The sequence below is a fragment of the Rattus rattus genome, chromosome 15, assembly GCF_011064425.1.
Source record: "Rattus rattus isolate New Zealand chromosome 15, Rrattus_CSIRO_v1, whole genome shotgun sequence".
Lineage (NCBI taxonomy): Eukaryota > Metazoa > Chordata > Mammalia > Rodentia > Muridae > Rattus > Rattus rattus.
Window position 1 is genome coordinate 57,373,377 of NC_046168.1, and position 22,227 is coordinate 57,395,603.

General features: G+C 46.5%; 1 protein-coding gene across 1 annotated transcript in view; it reads right to left on the reverse strand.

Moving 5' to 3' along the window:
• Window positions 1-22,227, reverse strand: part of Myo5b (myosin VB) — a 297,799-nt gene that overhangs the window by 146,598 nt on the left and 128,974 nt on the right. The gene's annotated exons all lie outside the window — the stretch shown is intronic.

The following is a 22,227-nucleotide window of genomic DNA, read 5'->3' on the forward strand; positions in this document are numbered from 1 at the left end:
TTGGTATATTTAGAACACATCCTCTTAGCTCTACTCTCCATCTTCTCTCTCTTATGCCCCATCATGGCATGAGTCATCCTTGTCAATGTTACTCATGCCCTTAGTCCCCTCACTGTTTCTGGGGAAATATTTCTAAAAACTCATCTGAATGTGTCCAGGCCCTCGTCAGTGCACCCCTGTTTGAGACATCTTTAGTACTCTGATTCTTCATATTCTATTCCTAGGCAGAGGTGATGAGTGGGGACAAACAGTGGGGGAACACAGACAATGGTCATGGAGAAACACAACATCCAGAACATTCAGAGAGCAGAAGCCAGAGCATGGCCTCTGACAACTACAAAGAAAACGAATTTGCTTACAAGCAGGCAAATAAGTTGTAGCCTGTCCATGATAGTTATGAATGCAGCCTGACACACCATTGGAAACTTAAACTATTTTGAGATTTCTTTTCTCCAACAACAACACAGCAACAGGAGGAGGAGGAGGAGGAGGAGGAGGAGGAGGAGGAGGAGGAGGAGAAGGGAGGAGGAGGAAGAGGAGGAGGAGGAGGAGGAGGAGGAGGAGGACAAGGAGGAGGAGGAGGAGGAGGAGGAGGAGGAGGAGGAACCCAACAACTTGATTAAGTATGAGCTTCGTAATTGATAATGGCATACCTTACAGTCCAAAGGCTAGACACACTTCTGAGATTCTCCAACCTGGGTGTACAAGGCCAACACATTGGTCCTTATGATGGTCCTTACATCAGACCAGCAGAATCACAGTCTGTAGGTTGGAACCTGGGGATGGATTTTAAATTCCACAAGAGACTCCACTGTTGTGCCTTGGGGTTAGGAACTACTTTACCACTAGAGCTTTGTTAAATTAGCCACCGTGTGAATAAGCTAAGGCAAGTGAAACAATTCAGACACAGTTTAACTTCTTTATTGTCCATGGTAGCCTGTATACAATGTAACTCACACAGCTTAAAACCCAGCTTGAAGAGACTAAACGGCTGTTAATGGGAAAGCGCAGTAACTGCTCTTCCCAGCTACCGTCAACAGGTGCCACTGCTTTTCTTTCTAAGCTCTCACCGCTCACCTAGAAAAAAAAAAAAAATCAAGCAGCTTCCTCATTAACTGGATTTAAATCATTGGATCTCAGAGTTCGAATGTAACCAGGTGTGGTGGCACAACTTGCAACCCCAGCCTGAAGCTAACTATGCCGTGGGTGTCTACTCCACAGGCCATAGGGCTTGCTGAAGAGAACCTGTGTTTATGCGCTTATGGTGGTGTCAGGAGCTTAAAAGGCCTGTTCAGGACACATGATGGTTAAATGGAACGGAGCACAAAGGCCCGTTTGAGAACCACCTACTCCATGTCTAGTGCACCGTCGGCACTCAGATATCTCACGATGGATGAATAGATACTAGGGGTGGGGAAAAAAAGAGAGCCCTCAAATATTGCTTGGCTATGGAAAAGCTCTACTAATTACACCCATTCATGTCAGCTCTTTGCTATCTATGCCTAAACGGCGCAGTGCATGATTATGAAGAGCATTAAGCCTGATACACTGTAGGGCTTAATGTAGCTGCTGTAGGCTTCATTCAGATGCAAAGATAAATGTTCCATCATTTGCGTTGCCTATAGAATGTTTAAAATGCACTCCATTTCTCTCTCCAGGAACAGATGCATATACCTGCCTTGGGGCTCTCACCCACAACACAGCTTTCCAGCCCAAAACCTCTTGAGTGCTTTAGAGGCAGATAAAATAAAAGGTCTCAAGAAAGTAATTAGCTTCTGAGGAAACACTCAGAAGAGAAACAGCAAGTCTCATGCTGAACAAGTATTTTGAACCTCAATTTCTCATCGACTTAACAGATCTGAGTGTGTTTCGATTATGAGTTTGGGAACTAAGGTACCAAGGGATATTGGACATGGTACGTGATGGAAGGTGAATAACTCCACTCTTCTGGAGAAAATGTAAGCTAGTGAGGCTGGTGGAACTTCTGCAAGGCCTGCAGGAAGAAGTCAGGAGTCCACATGGTTTCCATGCTCTGCTAAAAGACTGCCAATGCACTATATCTCCCTCCCTTCAGCCGAGGCTTGAGGTCGACTGAGATGTCGCAGGATTCTCAGAGAACACAGAACTAGGGGCTGAAAGACAATGGAATGGACTGCTCTCTTCTCTTACATCAAGTAGCCAAGACACCAAGAGAGGAACCGCGTCCTCACTGACCACGGGTTATACAATAGCTAACAAGCTTTTAGTCCAGGAATTCATATTCTCCAGCTTCAGCCCCAGCTTCAACATGGCTCGTGCCCTCTCACTTTGGTTACCATTAGCACATTATAGCATTAGCCCAGGAGCAACCAGTGAGAGCGACTATGGCACGAGGAAAGATCTCATCTGACCACGTCAAAGGACAGCTCAGTTTGGGTAGCTCAGTCTGCCCGGAGGGTGAATCCAGGTCAGGATTCCACTGTGGTCTGTGCTGTGGAGCCTTAGCAGAGACCTGCAGATCCCATGTTCAGACTAACATAAAAGACTGTCTGTAGCAAGGTGCACAGAGTGTGAGAACCCAGGGAATGCCCCGTGGGATGTAAGGCTTGGGAAGTCCAGGGTAGAATGAGGAGACACAAAGACCCAGAGATCAGGCATGGACCTGACCAGGCAAGCTTCATTCATCACCTAAGAACTAGTACCAGTGCATATCACTCACGAGGGACCCGTGGTCCGTTCTGAGTAACACAGACGCTTCTGTTCCAATCAAACAGGACTACTGGTGCTTGTCATTCAGTTCAAACTTCCTTCTGACATCTTCCTGTGAAAATTCTCCCTTCACTATCTCTGTCCCCTGCTCTCTCTTTGAGGCCCAATGTAAAAATCATCTTTGGAACACCTTGCCGAAAATTCTCCTAAAAGTGGACATCTCTGCCTCTGGGGGCCTTCTCTTACAACTGCCTCTTTTTCTACTTCTAAGTGAAAAAGAGAGAGAGAGAGAGAGAGAGAGAGAGAGAGAGAGAGAGAGAGAGAGAGAGAGAGAGAGCGCGAGAGCGAGCCACACAAAGTTGTAGAACCCAAGTCAGACACTTTAAGTCTAGCATTCTTTCCTCCCACCATGCCAAGATCCTTCCACTACATCGTACATCCAACCCCTGGAGTGGCATCTCTGTGAAATGCCTGCTTCTCACTGAGGTATTCAAGCAGATGCAATCAGCCTGAAGGCTCAGTTGATAATTCATGCAATGGCAGAGCTCAAAACAGGCGTAGAAGCCATGTATATCAGTGCTGTTCATCAACAGAGCTCACTTATTCCCTGGTCTCTTTGGTACAACATCCTTAGACTATGGATCCCAGGTCACAAATAATTCAACCCACAGAATCCCTAGAGTCATTCAAGTCCTCAAGAGGCTCACTGTAGTGAGCTGAAGAGACCCAGCAACAGAAATCAATCATTCATTCAGGAAGATGGGAAACTTCCTGACTCTCAGACACCCATCTAACAAAACCAAAAGTAAGGTTCTCCTTTCTTGCCCACACAAGATCTGGATAGTATCCGGTGGGTCCCATCTGGAACACGCTGTCGAGGAGAGCCACCTCCCTCTCTCCATTCTTCACGGCACCCCCTCCACCCAGAGCTATCTGAGGTTGTAAGGTGACGAAGACAAGAGAATACCATACTTAGGTCAAGGGCTGAACTTCATGCTAGCGGCCTCTGGCAAAAACCAGACATTAGTCAAAGTAAAACAAAATCTGTCAATACTCTGCTGGGTGGGGGTGTAATCAAGATCTCGCCAATAGCCAACGGTGTTTCTGTTGATGGCTTACCTTCCTGGCCTCTCTCAAATTCTTTTATGGTACATATGAGTGGCTGCATGTGCAAGTGTGCGTGCGTACACACACACACACACACACACACACACACACGCAGAGAGAGGGGGGAGGGGGAGACAGACAGACAGGAGTTAGGAAGAAAATAGAGTAGGGATAATAAAACCTCCAAATTCACCACATCTATTCTACCCCATTTAAAGCCTTAATTCCTTCACTCTCTTTTCAGAACAAAACTTTAATGAATTTTTTTTGGGGGGGGGCAAGATCCTGTTGCTACTTCCCCATCCACTACCAAACCCAGAAGGGTATGTGGCAGGGACACTTTTCACAGCTTCAAGGACCAGTTGCCCTGGGACCGATAGATGGTTTTCCTGGACCAAGCAACTAGATGTTAGTCAGTTCATCCAGTTTATCTCTTCAGATGTTCTGTGGAAAAGAGCAGCAAGGGCAGAGCACATGTGTCACAGCCTGAAGGTATGAAGAGGGCCAGCATCCTCAGGGCACGGATGAGAGAGGAGTCTGCAGAAAGGACAGCGGTTGGTAAACCTCTGCTGAGAATGCATTAGAACTACAGGGAAAATGGACAAGACCACAAGGGTAGGGGGTCCACAAAAACCCAACCGGTCACTGCCAATGACATTAATGGTGATACAAGGGCCTTCTTTCAGAGAATTTAGAGGAACATTTGGGTAAATTAGGTCACTTATTTGCACCTTGGTTTCAACTGTAAAGCCAAGCCCTAAGGACTTCCCAAATTCCTTAATTAGGGGGCAGCATGGCAGAGGATGGAACAGGCTTGGGTTTGCAGACATTTGCAGCAGCAGAATCCCAGACCGCCACAGTCTCCTCAGAGCATCTTGGGCAGCCACAGGTGTGCGTTGCCTTTGTTCTTGATCTAAGTCCACCTGAGCACAGAGGCCTAGGGAACAGCCGTAGAGGAAAGGGGATTGACCTTCCTCACACCACCAGTTAGGAGGTAGGTCTGGAAATGAATGGCACTGGAATCCCGAGGGGATGTATGTAGTTGATGACATATTGGGCACCAGGACCCCTGAAGTCCAGAGCTGGGGGTGGAAGAAGGGGTGGTCCTCCACCTCTCCCATGTTGGGTGGAGATGTTGCCAAGAATACACGTGTTGACTTGTGTTTCGTCTTCCTTGGCTCTGTGAGGCGGGAAGTATGTTTGTTTTATCTGAACACCGACAAACATACTCTTGAGCGTGGGTGTGGGCAAGGGCTCAGCTGCTCCAACCACTTGGGAATTCTTTTTACCTTTGGGCTGAGTTGTACCCTAGCTTTGTAATGAAGCCTGGGAATACCACACCTGAACAAAGCAGGGCCTTGTGTTCCCAATACAGAGACCATCAAGGGTCCGAAGGCTCAGAAAAAGGGGGCACCCAAGAGGACCAAAGCTGCGGATAAAGGTTTCCTGAATCGAGAGCCATTAACTGTCCAAATGTTGACAGCAGGAAGATTGATGTTGACAGAAAGTTAGAAGTTTACATAGAAGGAGGAGAGACCTAGAGGCAGGAATTTGCTGTACACAGAACCAGACTTGGATGTTTGTTTCTTCCTAGAAGGAGATTTGGCAAAGAAAAAAATGCAAATATTTATCTACCCTGTGCTCTGAGGTACAGAAAGAACTCTTCTAAAATAGTAAACTTCCTTCCTTTTGGGCTATTAAGCAGTAGCTCCCCATTAGTGGAGTGGTTGTTTTAATGCAGGTATAACTGACTACTCCTTTGGGAGGGAAATTTGAGGTACTGGCATTGCACACTTTGGGGGACTGTGTGTAATAGAGTATGGTTAAGGAAATCTTCAAACATCCCAGGTTTGTTTTGATTTTTTTTAAGCCATTTTAGTTTTTTCTTTAATAACTATTTGTAGTGATAATCATTTGTGAAACCTGAAATTGTACGTGTAAGTGTCTTCAGTGGTCCTTTAATGGGATTCAGCCAAGATCCTGGAGTTCTGAACAGCAAAAAATTCTACTGACACAGAGTAAGGACAACCAGGCTGCCCGGCAGTCACAGCCACATGCTCTGAGGACACACAGAAGGAAGCCTGGTACCCATTCTCACGGGCCTCACGGGCCTGTTCTTTCCTCATCGCTGACATGGGCAAATGGCCCCTTCAAATGTCACCGTTCCGTGCTAAGCAGTGTGTGTGGCCTGGTAGGCAGCTCTCTCAAGGGTGTGTCTGCCCGCCCTGCCCTGGTATGGATCAATCCGGAATATATCACAATTCTTGGGGAACGTCAGGATTGCCTCTAGTCCTGGTTGCCTAGAAGAAATCCAAACAAGTCTTGGATGGAATTCTTCGCAATTTAAAATCATTCGCACCCCGCTTCTGCCTCTGTCCAACCGATCTGAACCTCACCTCCTGAGGCCTCAAATGAAACCTTCCAAGGTTGCTCCCCATTTCCCGATGCAAATACTCTATGCAAATACAGGGTCATGGATGGTTTTGGAGCTATGACACACGTCATAGAATTTGCTCATTCATACACTGGCTCTTCATATGCTGACAGAGTGGAAGAACCATGAGAATAGCTATTAACATTTCCACGACTCCAAAGAAACCCTTGTGTGTTATCAGCTGCCTCCCACTGCCCCCCACTGTCCCCCGTCTTCATACCCTACCTACCCTGATGAACTTTCTGCCTCTACAGATTTATGTATTCAGGGCATTTTATGTAAATGACATATAGTATGTTGCCTTCTGTGACCAACTGGTTTCTCTCAGTGCAGTGTTTTCAAGGTTCCTCCACGTTCTGTCAGCACTTCCATAAACCTCTAAAACAATATAATCTTCCATGGCATCAGTAGCTTGCATCTTGTTAATTCATTTTCAGCTGATGGGCATGGGTTATTTCCACTTTGGGCAAAGATGAATAGTGATGGATTTGTAGGTGGGTTTTGGTTGGGTGAATGCTTCCGTCTCCCTTGGGGTCCACTGTAATGACTAGTTACCAGATCTACCTGACACAAGCTATCATCATCTGAGAGGAAAGAACCTCAACTAGGAAAGTGATTTCATAAGATGGAGCTGTAGGCAAACCTATAAGGACATTTTCTTATCTAGTGATTTCTGGGGAAAGGTCCAGCCCACTGTGGGTAGGATCACCATTGAGCTGGTCTTGGGTTCTCTAAGAAAGAAGGCTGAGCAAGCTATGGAGAGCAAACCAGTAAGCAGCATTCCTCCCTGGCCTCTGCATCAGCTCCTGTCTCCAGGTTTCTGCCTCATTGAGTTTTTATCCTGATCTCCTTTGATGAGGCACGATGATGTGGGGGTGTAAGCCAAATACACCCATTCCTCCCCAGTTTCAGTACAGTACCAGCAACACTAGACCAGTCCATAAAACACAATCCTAGGTTTTGGATTTACTCCACTCACCACAACTCTCTTGTCCTACGGTCCAGTCTCTTGGAGGTCAGCCTTTTAATTGTTTCACTGAAAACTGCTCTACAAACTAATTCCCCATAATGGTTTGAAGTCTTGTCCATCTTGGACACACATTAAGTGCACTGGGCTTAAGGATCACCTCAGTTCCTATTGAGACAACAGTGAGCACCCCTGGGGTATGACTCTGTCCATGGGTTCTCTTTCTCTTGAAGCTGAGCAGGAACACTGGACAAGGGGTCTCTTACCTGACAATTGTATCTTGTTAACTCATTTCAGTTGATGGACATGGGCTACTTTGGTCAATGAAGAATACATTCCATGAGGAGTCCACATGCATTCCATATGGAGTCCAGGAAATGCCCTTTCACCCCCAGCACCTCATCACCTCCCCAGTAACCCTCTAAGAAGCTTTGCAGCTGCCCAACCCTCTGATTCTGTCCATCTTCTCCCTGCAGGGTCTCTCTACCCAACTTGTGACAAGTTTAAGTCAGTAAGGGGAGAAGCAAAGTCCACTCCCATTCCATCCCAGTCCAGAGCAGGCGTGACAGGTCCCTGGGATATGACCCCAATGACCCCACTCGAAGCTCATCTGCCACAGGCTCTCAGAAGATCCTTCACGCCATCCCTCAGATACCCCTTAAGATACAACCCCTTCGCTGGGCACGAGGCCACCTTAGTATCCTGTGCGGCAGCTTCTCCAATCGCGCCATTCAGCTGCAGACTTTCCTTTCTTTTAATGTGTGTGATTTATTCCTGTCCAAACCAGGGACTTATAGGAGACATCGACATCACAAGGAATGTAATGTCCACCCATTATTTATGTGCATCTCATTGTCTGACATATACTAAGAGTCCAACAGAGCTTAGCAATCAAGGGATGGGGGGATCCTGAAACCTTTCCTCAACTCCTGGTCTGCTGACCTAATCTTCCTACACCGGCTGCAAGATCAGAGGCAGTTCTCATTTTACATCACACCCAGGGGGGAATAAACCTTTGTCCTCCTCTTATATTTATTTGTCCATTTGTATTTTAACCCGCGGAGTCTGCCCATGTCTGCACAGGCATGGGGTCGCTTACCTCTCTGTGGCCAGACTTCTTAAGCAAAGTGACTCTGTCCTTCTATAGCCACCAACTGGCAGTAGCTCCTCAGCTAGGGGCGGGGACCTTGAGACACCCCCCTCCCATCCCAAACTATTTTTAAGAAGCTCTGATAGAGCAGAAACCTCTCATCTTTGAGGCATTCTGACTGACAAAAAGAACGAGACTCATTTTATTATAAGCATTAAGCTATAACGGGTTTACGAAACTAAGGCGCTTCTCATAGGAGTAGCTAACCTCTAGCTCCTATAAAAACCATTTCACACGGAAATCTGATCAACAGCCTCCTTCCCAGAGCTACAGAAGCTGCCCCTCTTCTCTCCGAGGGCTCTTCAGCTCGCACCACACTCCATCATGCTGCTCAAGACCTGAGCTCTCTCTTTTTGCTCTTTGGCCTAAGTTCTTCACCCTCCCACCCACCCACATCCCTCTCCCTGCTGGCTCATTCCTGTCAGCATTTACAGAGACTGAAATTATTTATCTTAAAACTGACCGTCGATTTTTTTTTATTTCTCCTGAATGAGATTTAATCATCCTCCTTAGAACCCTCCTTAGTTTCTTTGTGTCTGTGGATTACAACATGGCTACCCTGTACTTTATGGCTAGTATCCACTTAGAAGTGAGTACATACCAGGCATATTTTTCTGAGTCTGGGTTCCCTCACTCAGGATGATCTTTTCTAGTCCCATCCACCTGCCTGTAAATTTCATGATATTTCTGTTTTTTAATAGCTGAATAGTGTTCCATTGTATAAACGCACCACATTTCCTTTAGTCATTCTTTAGTTAAGGGACATCTAGGTTGTCTCCAGTTTCTGGCTACTACGAATAAAGGGGTTTTGAACATACTTGAGCAAGTGTCCTTGTGGTATGGTGGAGCATCTTTTGGGTATGTGCCCAGGAGTGGTAGAGCTGGGTCTTGAGGTAGAACTATTCCCAATTTTCTGAGAAGCCAGCAAATTTATTTTCTATTGTTTGTACAAGTTTGCACTCCCACCAGCTGTGGAGGAGGGCTCTCCTTGCCCTACATCCTTGCGGGCATGTGCTGTCACTTGCGTTTTTGATATTAGCCATTCTAGAGGATATAGGATGGAATTTCAGGGTCGTTTTGGATGTGGTTAAAAGAGAGGGTAAGGGAGTGGAATGGGAACGGGGATCAGATGCGGAGAGGGGGTGGGAGAGGACTGGGAGAGAGAATGCAAATTGATAGGGGTGCATCTCTGGGACAAACTGGAAACCTGGGGCCTAGGGTAGGGGATGTCTTAGTCAGGGTTTCTATTCCTGCACAAATCATCATGATTAAGAAGCAAGTTGGGGAGGAAAGGGTTTATTCGGTTTACACATTCACATTGCTGTTCACCACCAAAGGAAGTCAGAATAGGAACTCACACAGGGCAGGAACTTGGAGGCAGGAGATGATGCAGAGGTCATGAAGGAGTGCTGCTTACTGGCTTGCTTTCCCTGGCTTGCTCAGCTTGCTTTCTTATAGAAACCAGGACCACCAGCCCAGGGATGACACCACCCACATGGGCTAGACCCTCCCACCCTTGATCAGTAATTGAGAAAATGCCTTACAGTTGGATCTCATGGAGGCCTTTCCTCAAGGGAGGCTCCTTTCCCTGTGATAACTCCAGCTTGTGTCAAGTTGACACACAGAACCAGCCAGTACAGGGGAGGTTCCCTGGAGTCTATGTAGGAAACCCTAGCTGAGACTCCTAGCAGCTGGGGATATGGAGACGGAAGTGGCCACCTCCTATAGCCAGGCAAGACTTGCAATGGACAGAGGGAGACACCAACCCACCCACAAAACATTTGACCCAAACTTTGTCCTGCCTACAAGAAGCACAGAGACAGAGATGGGGTAGCGATTGAGAGATGACCAGCCAGCACAATAGTCCAACTTTAGACCCACCCCTTAGGAGAAACCCAACTCCTGAGACATTAATGATCCTCTGCTATGCTTGTAGACAGGAGCCTAGCATAGCTGTCTCCTAAGAGGCCTCATCCAGCAGCTGATGGGAAACTGATGCAGAGACCACAGTCACACATCAGGCAGAGCTCTGGGAATCTTGTGGAAGAATGGGGAATAGGATTGAGGGAACTGGAGAGGTCAAGGACACCATAAGACCTACAGAGTCAACTAACCTTGTCCCATGGGGGCCCACCAACCAAAGAGCACATAGACCCCCTACACATTTGGAGCAGGTTTACAACTTTATGTGGTCTTCACGTGGGTCCCCTAACAGTTGGAGTGGGAGCTGTCTCTGACTCCCATTGCCTGCTTTTGGATCCCCTTCCCCTAGTTGGACCGCCTGGTGGGGCCTCAGTGGGAGAGGGTACACTCAGTCCTACTTAGACTTGATGTGCCAGGGCTGGCTGGAGGAGAAGGAGAGGGTGTAATGGGGGGGCTTGCAAGGGTGGCACTGGGAGGAGAGAGGGAGATGAGGCTGAGATGGAGACATAATATATATAAATAAATTAATGAAAAAAAAAAAAAAAAAACCCGGATGGCAGATGACATACTCAGGAGTCGAAAGCCAGCTCGGGGACTGTGACAGTGACCCAGGGAAAGGCAGACAAGAGACCTGAGTCACAGTTCAGGAGAGAGACGTAAAGGACATTTTCCATCTAGGAGAATATGCATATTTTAATAGCTTTTGACTCAGAGCTGACAGCAAAGGTAACACTTTAAACAAAGTGACAGGCCAAGAGATGGATGTGTTTCCAGCAGGAGAATCTCTGGCCAGTCGACTCACTAATAGAATACAGTTGCCTGTCTGTCCTGATAATTTCAAAACTCCACATGGACTGATACCCAGGGCTCTCCGTCCCTCATTCCTGCCAGTCAGACACAGGGTGGACAGGGAAATGAGCAGGCAGAGGGAAAGCAAAGATTGTATCCATCTGAAACCCAGTACTGGCCCTGCACTCCCCCGTCCACATACGGGACGGCATGTGGATATGCATCAAGGGGAAAGTGTCACCTGCCTTGTGACGTGTTTGCACAACCATCGGTAGCAAGGGGGCTACAATACACTTGCTCTCTCAGCAGACTGGCTGTGCTGCTGTTGAGAAAACTTCCCACTGGAAAGAGTTAATTAGCCAGTATGCACATGGCACTGGAGATCACACACACACACACACACACACACACACACACACACACACACACACACACACACACACACACACACACACGGTATCCAGGCATGAATCACAGAGATATGCAGAAGTACTAAAGGGACAATGAGAGCCTGAGGTAAGAAGTCAGTCTGATTCCAGCCCCAGTCCTTCTGTCCTTCTGCTCTTGACTTGGTAACTGACCCAGACCCTTCGCCCCGGGGCCTCACCACTCCATAGGCCACGCCTCTGCATCCTAGAGTTGCAGGGATTAGCTATGAGGTAAGGGAGAAATAAAAAACCAAACACCAAGCTGGAGAACTCATGTGAGAGTTACGAAGAAAGCTGACAATCATACTGTCCGACGGTAGCCAACACAAGGCCTACCCCGACACTGCACTGCACTACAGTGTACTCTGTACCCCTGACCAACAACCCATGCAGCACCATGGTGCTAGGCCCCAGCCCTGCTTGCCTCACAGAGGGCTCAGTTGAGATTCACTCACGAGGTTGGAAATTTACATGTGGGTTTCTTCTCATATATCAGAGCTTAAAATGTTGACTGTCCTCAGGGATAGATCTGAATGGTAACTTCCTCCCAGCAGTCTCCCTTGTAGACACCATCAATTCCCAAGGTTGGAATCCATAAACCAAGAGCTCTGCTCTCTGGACTATACTGTATGTTCAGCTACGAGCCGTACCTCCATGAATGACTAGGAGTAGAACAGATCCTGTGTAAATCCTTTCTGTTCCTTCTTTCCCCATTAGTCTCCCTTCCTCTTCTTCCCCCTCCCCTGGTTTCAGCAGACAGAATTTCTACCTACCCAGTTTCCCAAGTCCGGAACCCAGGCCTGTACCCAACCAGTTAACATCATGGGGATAGGAGTTACGGCTTCCAGGTCCCCAGTACCACTGTCAAGCAGCCCCGTGTCTGAGGAGAGATAGGTAATTTCTCCAACTCTCTACTGCCAACTCTCTGAAACTGTGATCTTGTCCTAATGTCAATTAAATAGCACCCATACATCACACAGGAGAGCCAGGACATTCCCTCTCATTGTCATGCATATCAACAATGAGGGGAAATATTTTTTGAAGTGTATTAATATGCGTTTCTCTCCCACATTGCTTTTATAGGACACTCTCCTTTTTCAACTCCTGGCATTAATCTGTCCCACAAGACTAGGATTTTTATAGTAGGAAGACAAAGATGAATGGAAAGTGCCACAAAGTTCAGCCTTTGATGACCAAAATAAAACATTTTAGTCCCTAATGTGACTGACTGCCTGGAACGTCCGCCAGCTGCTGTGGAGATGGGGTATTTTAATATCTATTAATTTCTACTTAGCTCCTGTGAGCCAAATCTGTGGATTCGATGAACATCAGGGCCAGAGAGAGCTCAGAATATGGCATGATATGGGCCCCGCTGGCTGGGGGCAGCCAGAAGGAAAGGGAGCAGAAACAAATCCCCATCAGTTCCCAAGGTTGGGTGCCATTCATGGGCCAAGATCTCCCAGAATTGTGCTGGCCATTTGGCTACGAGCCACCTCTCTGTGAATGAATGAAGTAAGGGATCTAGAACAGAACAAATAAACATAAAGGGACAACCATGCCCTGTTACAGAGACTAGCTACAAGGGAAGGGGGAAATAAGTGTTCAAAAATCTAATGTGAGAGTCACAAAGAAAGCTAACATTCACACTGCATGCTATGTATGGTCTGATGGGGGCCAACCCTTAGACACACAGGCCTACTCACACACTACAGTCTGCTCTACACCCCTGGCAAAACACCCATGAAGTACCATGATGCTAAGCTCCGGCCCTGTTTGTGTCAAGCAAAAGAGGAGGGGGAAATCTATGTTTCAAGATGTTCCTGAGGCAGAGCCTTTACCCCCTTATCTCAGATTTAGAATAGTTTAGAGAATCCTTTGGGATGGACTTAAAAAGACAAACCTCAAGGGAAGGGTTGGATTCAGTGTTGATACCCTCTGGTCTGTGTGTGACAGCAGATTAAGGCCATGGAGGCAGTGTGTTATGAACCCAAGGGAGGCGCTGGGAGGTGTCAGGGGGCAGAAATGGTCTCTCAAAGTTAAACGTCCTCTTCCTTCTCAAGAGTAAGTATCACTCTAGTCCTACAACTCTAAGAGAGCACCTCCGCTCTGTGCTACAAAAGTCTACACTGTCAATTGACCACCAGGACTGCAGAGATCACCACCATTAATTCTAGGCATACTGCTTCATCAGTTCAGCTCTCCAGCAGAAAGAACACTAAAAGAACTCAAAGCCTGGATCATAGTGAGGACGTGGCTACTTAGCTAGGCAGCAAGACAGCTTTTAACCATGACAGGCCCATGGCATACTCCACAGCAGAGCTGAACCAATAGTGTGACCAGAGTCCAGAAAAACATCAGATTACAGCGACCATTGTAACTATCTAGTAATGCCACTCTCGAATATCTAGATTCCAGGAGAATGGAACAGAGCCGCAATCCACTCTAGTCAGACTAAAGATGAATTGTAGCCCAAGTATGCAAGCAATGGAGTATAGGATAGTTAGGGAAAGCTGGATCTAGTGTACCCAGTGAAGTCTGTCAGAACGGTAAGCTATCATATGACAGATGGTAGCTGGGCCAGGAAGAGTTCAGTCTGGTGGAGACAAGACTAAATGGTCATTTCCAGCTGCTCCAGAAAGAGGCAGATGCTTGGGTGGGAGTGAGCAATGGGGAGGCAGATGCTGCTTCCAAAGAGTGGAGTGGGTAGAGTCCAGAGGGAGCTGCAAGTTTCCACCAGACTGGGTATCACACACTGCAGGATGAAAATGCTGAAGTGGAAACCTTTAGTCTCAGATGGTGTGACCTCAAAAGCCTTTCTCTGTCAGGAAGAGACTCATTCCTCACACTCTGCGTACCACACCTCGCACGCTACAAGGTAAAATATGAGTGCCCATAAATGCAAGAAAGGGAAATGAGCTCTACTGTGGAAATGACAGCCCCACACGAATGCAAAGAAAAATCTCTGCCGAGGACTGCTGAGCTGCAGTTTGTACGTGTCAGGTAATCATGATGGATCAATATGGGTGAGGACAAATGAATGGCGCGAGGGAGCCCAATGACCCCGTGGGAAAGCAGAACAAACCGGAGTGGGCATCGATCCTGAACAACCCAATGGAAGAGCATCCCACACACCATGTCAGCTAAAAGCAATCAGAGAGCTCCTTAGTTCACACCTATGTCAGCAGGCCTTTGGAGATCTCCCAGGAACGCTAGCTATTCTTAGCTAGTAACGGCCAGTAGTCAGAACAGTTACTGGATTTCCTCCTTCCTCCCCCTCTTTGCTCCTGGCTTCAAAGCAGAATCTAAAAAGAAATACCATAATTCTAAGTATTCTTGGTGTTTGCTCTTGTGAAGAAGGTTAATTCCATTTTTAACCAAAAAAAGAATATCATTGATCACGAAGCCTTTTATCCTTTGGTTCTGGGAATGTGGAGGACAAGCAAATTAGTTTCTGTCATCTGTTGGCTGCAGGATTTCCAGCATCGCTGATCTCTAACATGGGGTGGGAGCCAGACAGACATAAAAAGACTCTGTTGATTGAAGAATGTCTATCGAGGTGGTGGGGGATGCACACATGGACTGCCCTGTGGTAATACTACGCCATCTTCCAGTCTTTTCACCCCCTCACTCATTCAAAAGTTCTCTTGCTTCTCAAGTCTGGAGTAACCTAGGCTACCCAGGCAATTTTAGCACAGTTCTTAACCCTGCCACAAGACAGCATTTGCAGATACCCACGCACAGCCTCTATTAGATTGAGGCCTGGGTTTTGGTAGTTTGAAGTCTTCCCAGGGGTTCCTCTAATATAGCCAGGGCTGAGACAGACTTCAAGAGGTGGGGCAGCTGCCAAAATTGGAGAATCTACCGTCTAACTGGTTTCCAAATTCTGAGACCTTTCTTTGATCAAATATGCCCTTGGATCATTACTTCACAGGGAGGTGTTAAAAGCAACCTACTCAAGCATGAAGGCTGGGAGACAGTCAAAACCCATCACAGGGCGTCTGTGGATACCAGCTCTGACCATCCCAAACCACAGAAGCTAACCCATTCCAGAAGTTCCCTGAACACTAGGCCTAGAGCTTTTCTCAAAATGCAGAGGACTCGATTCCACCTGCAAGGTTCTGATGAGAACTCTGAGGGACCCTGTAGTGATCTTAATGTAGAACTGTTAAGGACTGCTTAACCCGCCCCCAGCAAGCCAAGCCTAGCCATGCGCTGGGGCACAATTCTATCAACGTGAAAGAATGACTTTTCCAAAGCCTCTTCTTACCCTAAGCCCAACACTATAACCTCTTGTGCATGCCCTACTATAATAACGACAGAGCTATACAACGGTTAAGTGGTCCTTGACTCGGCCTAGAGAGGGGACACTAATAGAGGGACAATAGCTATGCATTCTCAATTGTATCCTCTTTGTAGGGAAGCATTACGCAGAGTCAAACACCTCTGTCTCACCATGTTGGAAGCACTAACAAAGACCACCCACCATAGGCGGCTAAGAGACAGTTTTCCCATTTGAACACACAGATGCTACATATATGGCTAGAAAACTCTGTCTAATAAACTGTAGTCATCTCTTGTTTTACAGGACATACCTGTCAATAAGGAAAACTGTAAACATGTCCATCCCCAAATACATGATTTTCTATGTCACCATATCGTTATACATTTATAAATATACAAAGGATATTTCAAAATTTAAAAAGACATGGAAGAAAAATTTTAACATGTTTTCCCATGCATAACTGATGGAGTCATCCTCAAAAATCTAGTGTACTGAAGCAGTTTAAAGACCACTGCTCTAACTGACCACAGCCGCAGCCTATTCCCCTGGCCACACAGACAATCACGTGATTCCTGAAGTGTAAGAGATGGCTGTCCCTTGGCTTAATCTTACAGATCTGGTCACAGAAAGGGTGGCATTGCCCACACCGAGAGAGTGCAACAGAGATACTTGGGCACTCAAAGCTTAGTTCCTCGCATCATTAAACTGGAATTTGTTGCTGTTTCGTGTATGACAACACATTGTAAGCATAGTGCCATGCTCCCTTAGACAGATTACTATCAGGATGGTAGAGCTCTGGTGATATATACCTATAATATCAGCACCCAGGAGGACTAGAACAAGTTTATGACCAGCCTCAGCACTATAGAAGATGGCCTGGTTTATAAAGTAAGACTGTCTAAACTAACAAAACCCCTGGAATTGTAGAAGTTACTTGTGGTCTCCAAACAGGAGCTTATGAGAAAGTCTGCAAGATCTTCACTGGGCACATAGAATTTACCAACCCTGGGTGGCTCTTCATTTACTGGACTCAAAGTAACATCAGATCTGAGGCTGCCAGCCAAGGGGTCCTAAGAAAGTATAGCAATTTATTCTGAATTGGAACATTCCATTCTGCAAAGGAGCTGGTTACGACCCAAGAACTGAGCAAACTCACATGTCTCTTGAAGTTCCTGAAGTTTACAAGACTCACAAGGCCCCTTTGCTAAGGCTATGTAATGGGTAATAATTGCTGGGGAGAGGAGATTCTCAGATGTGTGAGATTTTCAGGCAGCCCCATAAATGCATATTTTGTGAGCCGTCACCCATGCTGGGGTAGGCTCTTTGGAGATTCAGCTGCCTTTGAGTCATCCATGTTTCTGTAAGCAACCTCTCATCCACATTCCTACAAGTGCCTCAGTAAGGTAGGCTTGGACGGAATCATTTCTTTGGTTTGTTGTTAGTGCCTTATCTGAGGTGAGTAGATGTTTGTTCCTATCTCTCCCAGGATAAGTCATATGATACCTATCCAATTTTGAATTCTGCTTCCAGCACCATCTTCTTTAGGACACTGTGCTATCACGACATATATCACACACTACTATCAGCACTATCTATCCTACCGCCATGCCTCACATTCAATGCCGTGTGCTTCGTCACATTAGCATGTGCACTTATCAACCTGTTTAATTCTGCACCTGTTTAATACTGCACCTCTATTTTGTTGGCAAACATGTACTAGCAATTACAGTGAGGTAAACCTGCAGAGCTTGGTTATCTCCCCACCATTCTGGACCCCTGCAACACACACACACACACACACACACACACACACACACACACACACACACACACACACACACACACACACACACACACACACACACACACACACACACCCCTGTCCTGGTCTAAGAAACCATTATTATTCTTGACCTTGGGACCCTGTACTTGACCCATCTTGCTTCACCCATCTTCCTTCACTATTACCCACGCTCGGCCATGTCAGCACACACAGTGTGCAGCGGGCTCTGTCTTCTGGGATATAAAGGTGAAAATATGTAGTTGAGAAAGAAAACGAGCGGTTAACATGGCGTGAAAGGCATTACTGTGATATAAATAGAAACACCATTCCATCCTGTAAGACTTCAGATTCTATTAGCTCTTTTCACCGAAAACCAATTCTGACACCTTGAAAACAGAAATCTTACTTACATGTCACCGCCACTATTAATTTCAGAGAAGCACAGGGGGTGACAAGCTCAATGCTGACACTAGAGAAAAGGCTATAATAATGCGAATGGTATGAAATAAACACATGAGCTCAAGGGCCCACCTTTGTAAAGCAGAGCCCAGCACTGGGCTCAGTCACTCCACACATTTGAACTCTTTGGGCCTTATAGGAGGCATACACATACACACACACACACATTCACACAGTCAAGTGCACGTAGACAGACACTCTTGTGCTCAACAAGACAAGACCCTGAGCAGGTAGAGCTGGGATGGTGATTGGGTCTGTGCTGACACACCCAGAGCACACCTGACCACACTAGCAAATGTATGGGCTTCAGCAGGACTTTTGAATTGTTTAAGTTCCTGATCCACATCTTGATCTAGCAGATAAAATGAATGGCATTTGGAGACTAGCTAGTTGGATCCTCTATTTAATGGGAACTCATCTTAGACGAACACCTTCTTGCATGCATGTGTGGTGCCTGAGGTTGAATCCAGGGCCTTGGGTATGCTAGGCGAGCATTCTCATGGAGGGAAATGCCAAGCCCTTGATAAAGAGTCTATGACAGAGCCATGGAATCTATGCATGTACCGAGCTGGGAGAGTTACACCCGATGCAAACATCAGAATGTAGAAAGGGTGCACTCAAAGCATCACCGTGAGTTCAGAGTGGAGAATTCTAATCAGCATGTTAAAAAAGAGTGTTTGCAGAAGCTCAGGGAGCAAGGGTAACAAATCTTGAGGTGGTTAGAATTCACAGTTACAGAAAGCGGCTCCCTGGTGAATTTTTCTCTCAGGAAACTTTTGGGAGTAAGGAAAGTGTTACATTGAATGTGGTGATGGTTATATGACTTGCATACGTGAGTCAGAATTTGTCAAACTTGACGCCCCATATGTCTAGTTGTGTCACTGCCAATTGCTTAAGACTGGCTTAAAGTGTTAAGTTGTAACACCTTCAGTCCTTGAGCGTGGACATGGTTGGGAGGAGACATGGGTTTACATATCACAAACTTACTGGAAAACAATATAAAGTGATTGTCTAAAGTAAACACATTTCTTCTTCTTTCCCACAGATCCAGTGTCAGAAGCAACTTCATCCCACTCAGAAAACCACATCTAGAGCCCATACTATCAGAAGGGGTGCATCTGAGAGATGGGTGGTTACACAACACCCAAAGGTCCCTGCTGGACATGCTGTCTGGCATAGTCATGGCTGCAGGTTCTTCCCTAACAAGCTATAATGCTTCAGCAGGATAAAACAAACACCACTAGTGAAGTATCTTGTAAATGTATGATTGGGATTCAACATTACAAAGGAGGCTCTATAAATATATCACTGTTGAAGAATATTTACATCGTCTAAGGGCATGATCAGGACATGGTTTGAAAATCATCCACAATGTTAAAAAAAAAGAAATAGACTGCCCTTGGTCTACCCTCTGGAGGCCCTCCTGACCCATGTCCTAATGCAGCTAAGAGTCATGCCTACATCACCTGGAAAGATAGAAAGACAAATAAAACACAAAGATCAGCATCGATCACGTCAGGGTTTCCGGTTACAATGAAATTCAGCCAATCTGGGCTGCCCACTTATGAAGCTCCAGGGATTTCCTCACTCACATACCCTGGTCATCACAGTCATGGATGTGATCCATCACCTTTAACACGTAGGCCCTGAAGACAATGATAGACAGCTGTCCAGGATTTCTCTAACTTCATTTAGACTTCTGTTTCAGGGTCAGCAATAGTGTTGTCCTTTAAAAGAAGATGACCACGAGCCACAGAAAGGAGGGGGAGGGAAGTGTCCATCAACACCCAGTTCATTGAGAGAGACAAGATCACCAGGTTGGAAGCCGAGATTCTCATGCATACAAGTGACTCACAGAGAAATCAAGCTTAACCCTGCCTTGGTCCGTCAATGATGTTCTCACCCAAGAGACAATGAAGGCTCCATTAGGAAGCATTTTATGGCCCCGCCCACAACAGAGGTAATGAAGATTAAAAAAATAATAATAAAGCAATGTACTGTCCAACTTAAAAGCTGATCTCAAAACAATCTGTGAATTTGGCTTACAGATAGTTGTGCCATCCCCCACCCCCCAATCTGAAGTTCTACCAACTGCAGCTAAAAGACATAATGGCACACCCACGTCTACTCGCACACACACACACACACGAGTACCCTACCTCAATGGCTACAAACTCGTTAGTTCTGTTACTTCTATCCCGGAGCTGGAGAGTGTATGGCTTTCCTTCCTTCCTCTCCCCATAGGCCCTTATTGTGCAGAGAGGAGCCAAGGTTGCATCCTTCGATCGTAACAACAGAGGGGTTTTCCATGTCCACGCTGCCATCCTCCTGAAAAGCCCTTCTGGCTGCCACACGGGGCTATCTTTAGCTTTATACTGGGGGCACTTTCTCATGGGCACACACATTTTCTCCGGGATCCTCCGGAAGGCTCTCCCATTCTCTACCAACTCTGTGCACTTTGGGGACTCGAGCTAAGCAAGATGTTTGCTCTCAAGAGCCTGGTAAGGGCCTTGAACTAGACACTATTCTCGCCAAATGCAGGCCTCCCCACTTCCTGGGCTCTGTCTCCAGGAAAGCAAACCTTCTGCAGGACAAGAGTGTGTGTTCAGCACTGCCAGGAGTCATGCCACAGGTGCCTACAGCTTCACTGTCCACCCTCGAGTTCCAGGCAAGTCTATCTTTTATCATCAGTCACGCCTTGGCAGTGCTGAGCAGACAGATGGGGAATGTGGGAGCTCCATTACCTTGGCTACCTGAGCAAACAGATTTGCTCTGCAGTGTTCCTATTCATTTTCAGGAAAGCAATTCAAACAAACAAACAAAATCAACCCACGCACAAACAGCTTTTAGGAAGAATCAGACCCAGTTAAGCTCAGAAATAGGACCACTCCCACTGAGGCTGGGAAATGTACCAAATTAAACTCCCAACAAAATCTGAGCTACTTCTAAACCACTGAGGGAAGAGGTATAGCTCAAGACCCTGGTGTGGTTTGGGTACCAGAGTCTATTCTGTTTCCACAAGCCTAAGAAAACAATCAGTCAATCAATACCCGAGGAGGTGGCATGCTTCTTGGCTAACACAGGAGACTTTAGGCAAACTCACTGGGTTTGATCCATCTCTACCTATCTGTCTTAGTTAGGGTTTTACTGTTGTGAGCAGACACCATGACCAAGGCAACTCTTATAAGGACATTTAACTGGGGCTGACTTACTGGTTCAGAGGTTCAGTCCATTATCAACAAGGCAGGAGCATGGCAGCATCCAGGCAGGCATGGTGCAGGAGGAGCTAAGAGTTCTACATCTTCATCTGAAGTCTGCTAGAAGACTGGCTTCTAGGCAGCTAGGATAAAGTTATTAAAGCCCACGCCCACAGTGACACACCCACTCCATCAAGGCCATACTTCCTAATAGTGCCAACAGTGCCACTCCCTGGGCCAAGCATGTACAAACCATCACACTATCTGATTTAAAGACCATAGAGCATTGTCCAGAGTCCTGACCAGTGTCACAAGGGTAATGAATCTTATGTACAACTGTGGTAAAGAAATACAGCAATGTGTTAATTATTTTTTATGCATTCTTGAGCAACAATCACGTCCTGGGCTTGAATGTGGGTGTGATATAAGAAACAACCTGAACCACAGTCTCATGCTTAGTTCATTTTGCATGGGGTGCTAGGCAACTTACAGGAAAATGAGTTATTTCTACCGTTGATCTTCTCATGAGATCGTAGTCTTATCCTCGGGAATGGCAGAGAAGGGAAAGATCATTATGAAACAAGACCCACCAGAGAGAGAAGCTGTTCTCGGAGCAGTGCATGCATTGAGTCGTGTTCTTATCCAATCAACTAAAACACCCCCATTGCTCTAGGCCGGTGTTTCCCAAACAGTGCTACACAGAACATTGTTCCCCTGAGACGCTCTTTGGAAACCGTTTTCTGCCTTAAATTTGTAAACCGAGCGACACAGAGCCTGTTGGTAGAGACTCAGAATGCATCTGTGTAGACGCTAAGCAGCTCTGCTGTGAAGATGTTCAATTTAGGATTAACTCTGTGTCCCCACATTCATCCGACCACCTCTGCTACTCTGGAATACATCAGTGGCCAAAGACGTTCACAGTCCTGCCTGGGCTCCCCTCTGCAGCTCACAACTCTCTGTGGACCACCACAGAGGTTAAGCCTGCCTGTGAACTGTGAATTGGCTGCATTTGTTCATTAG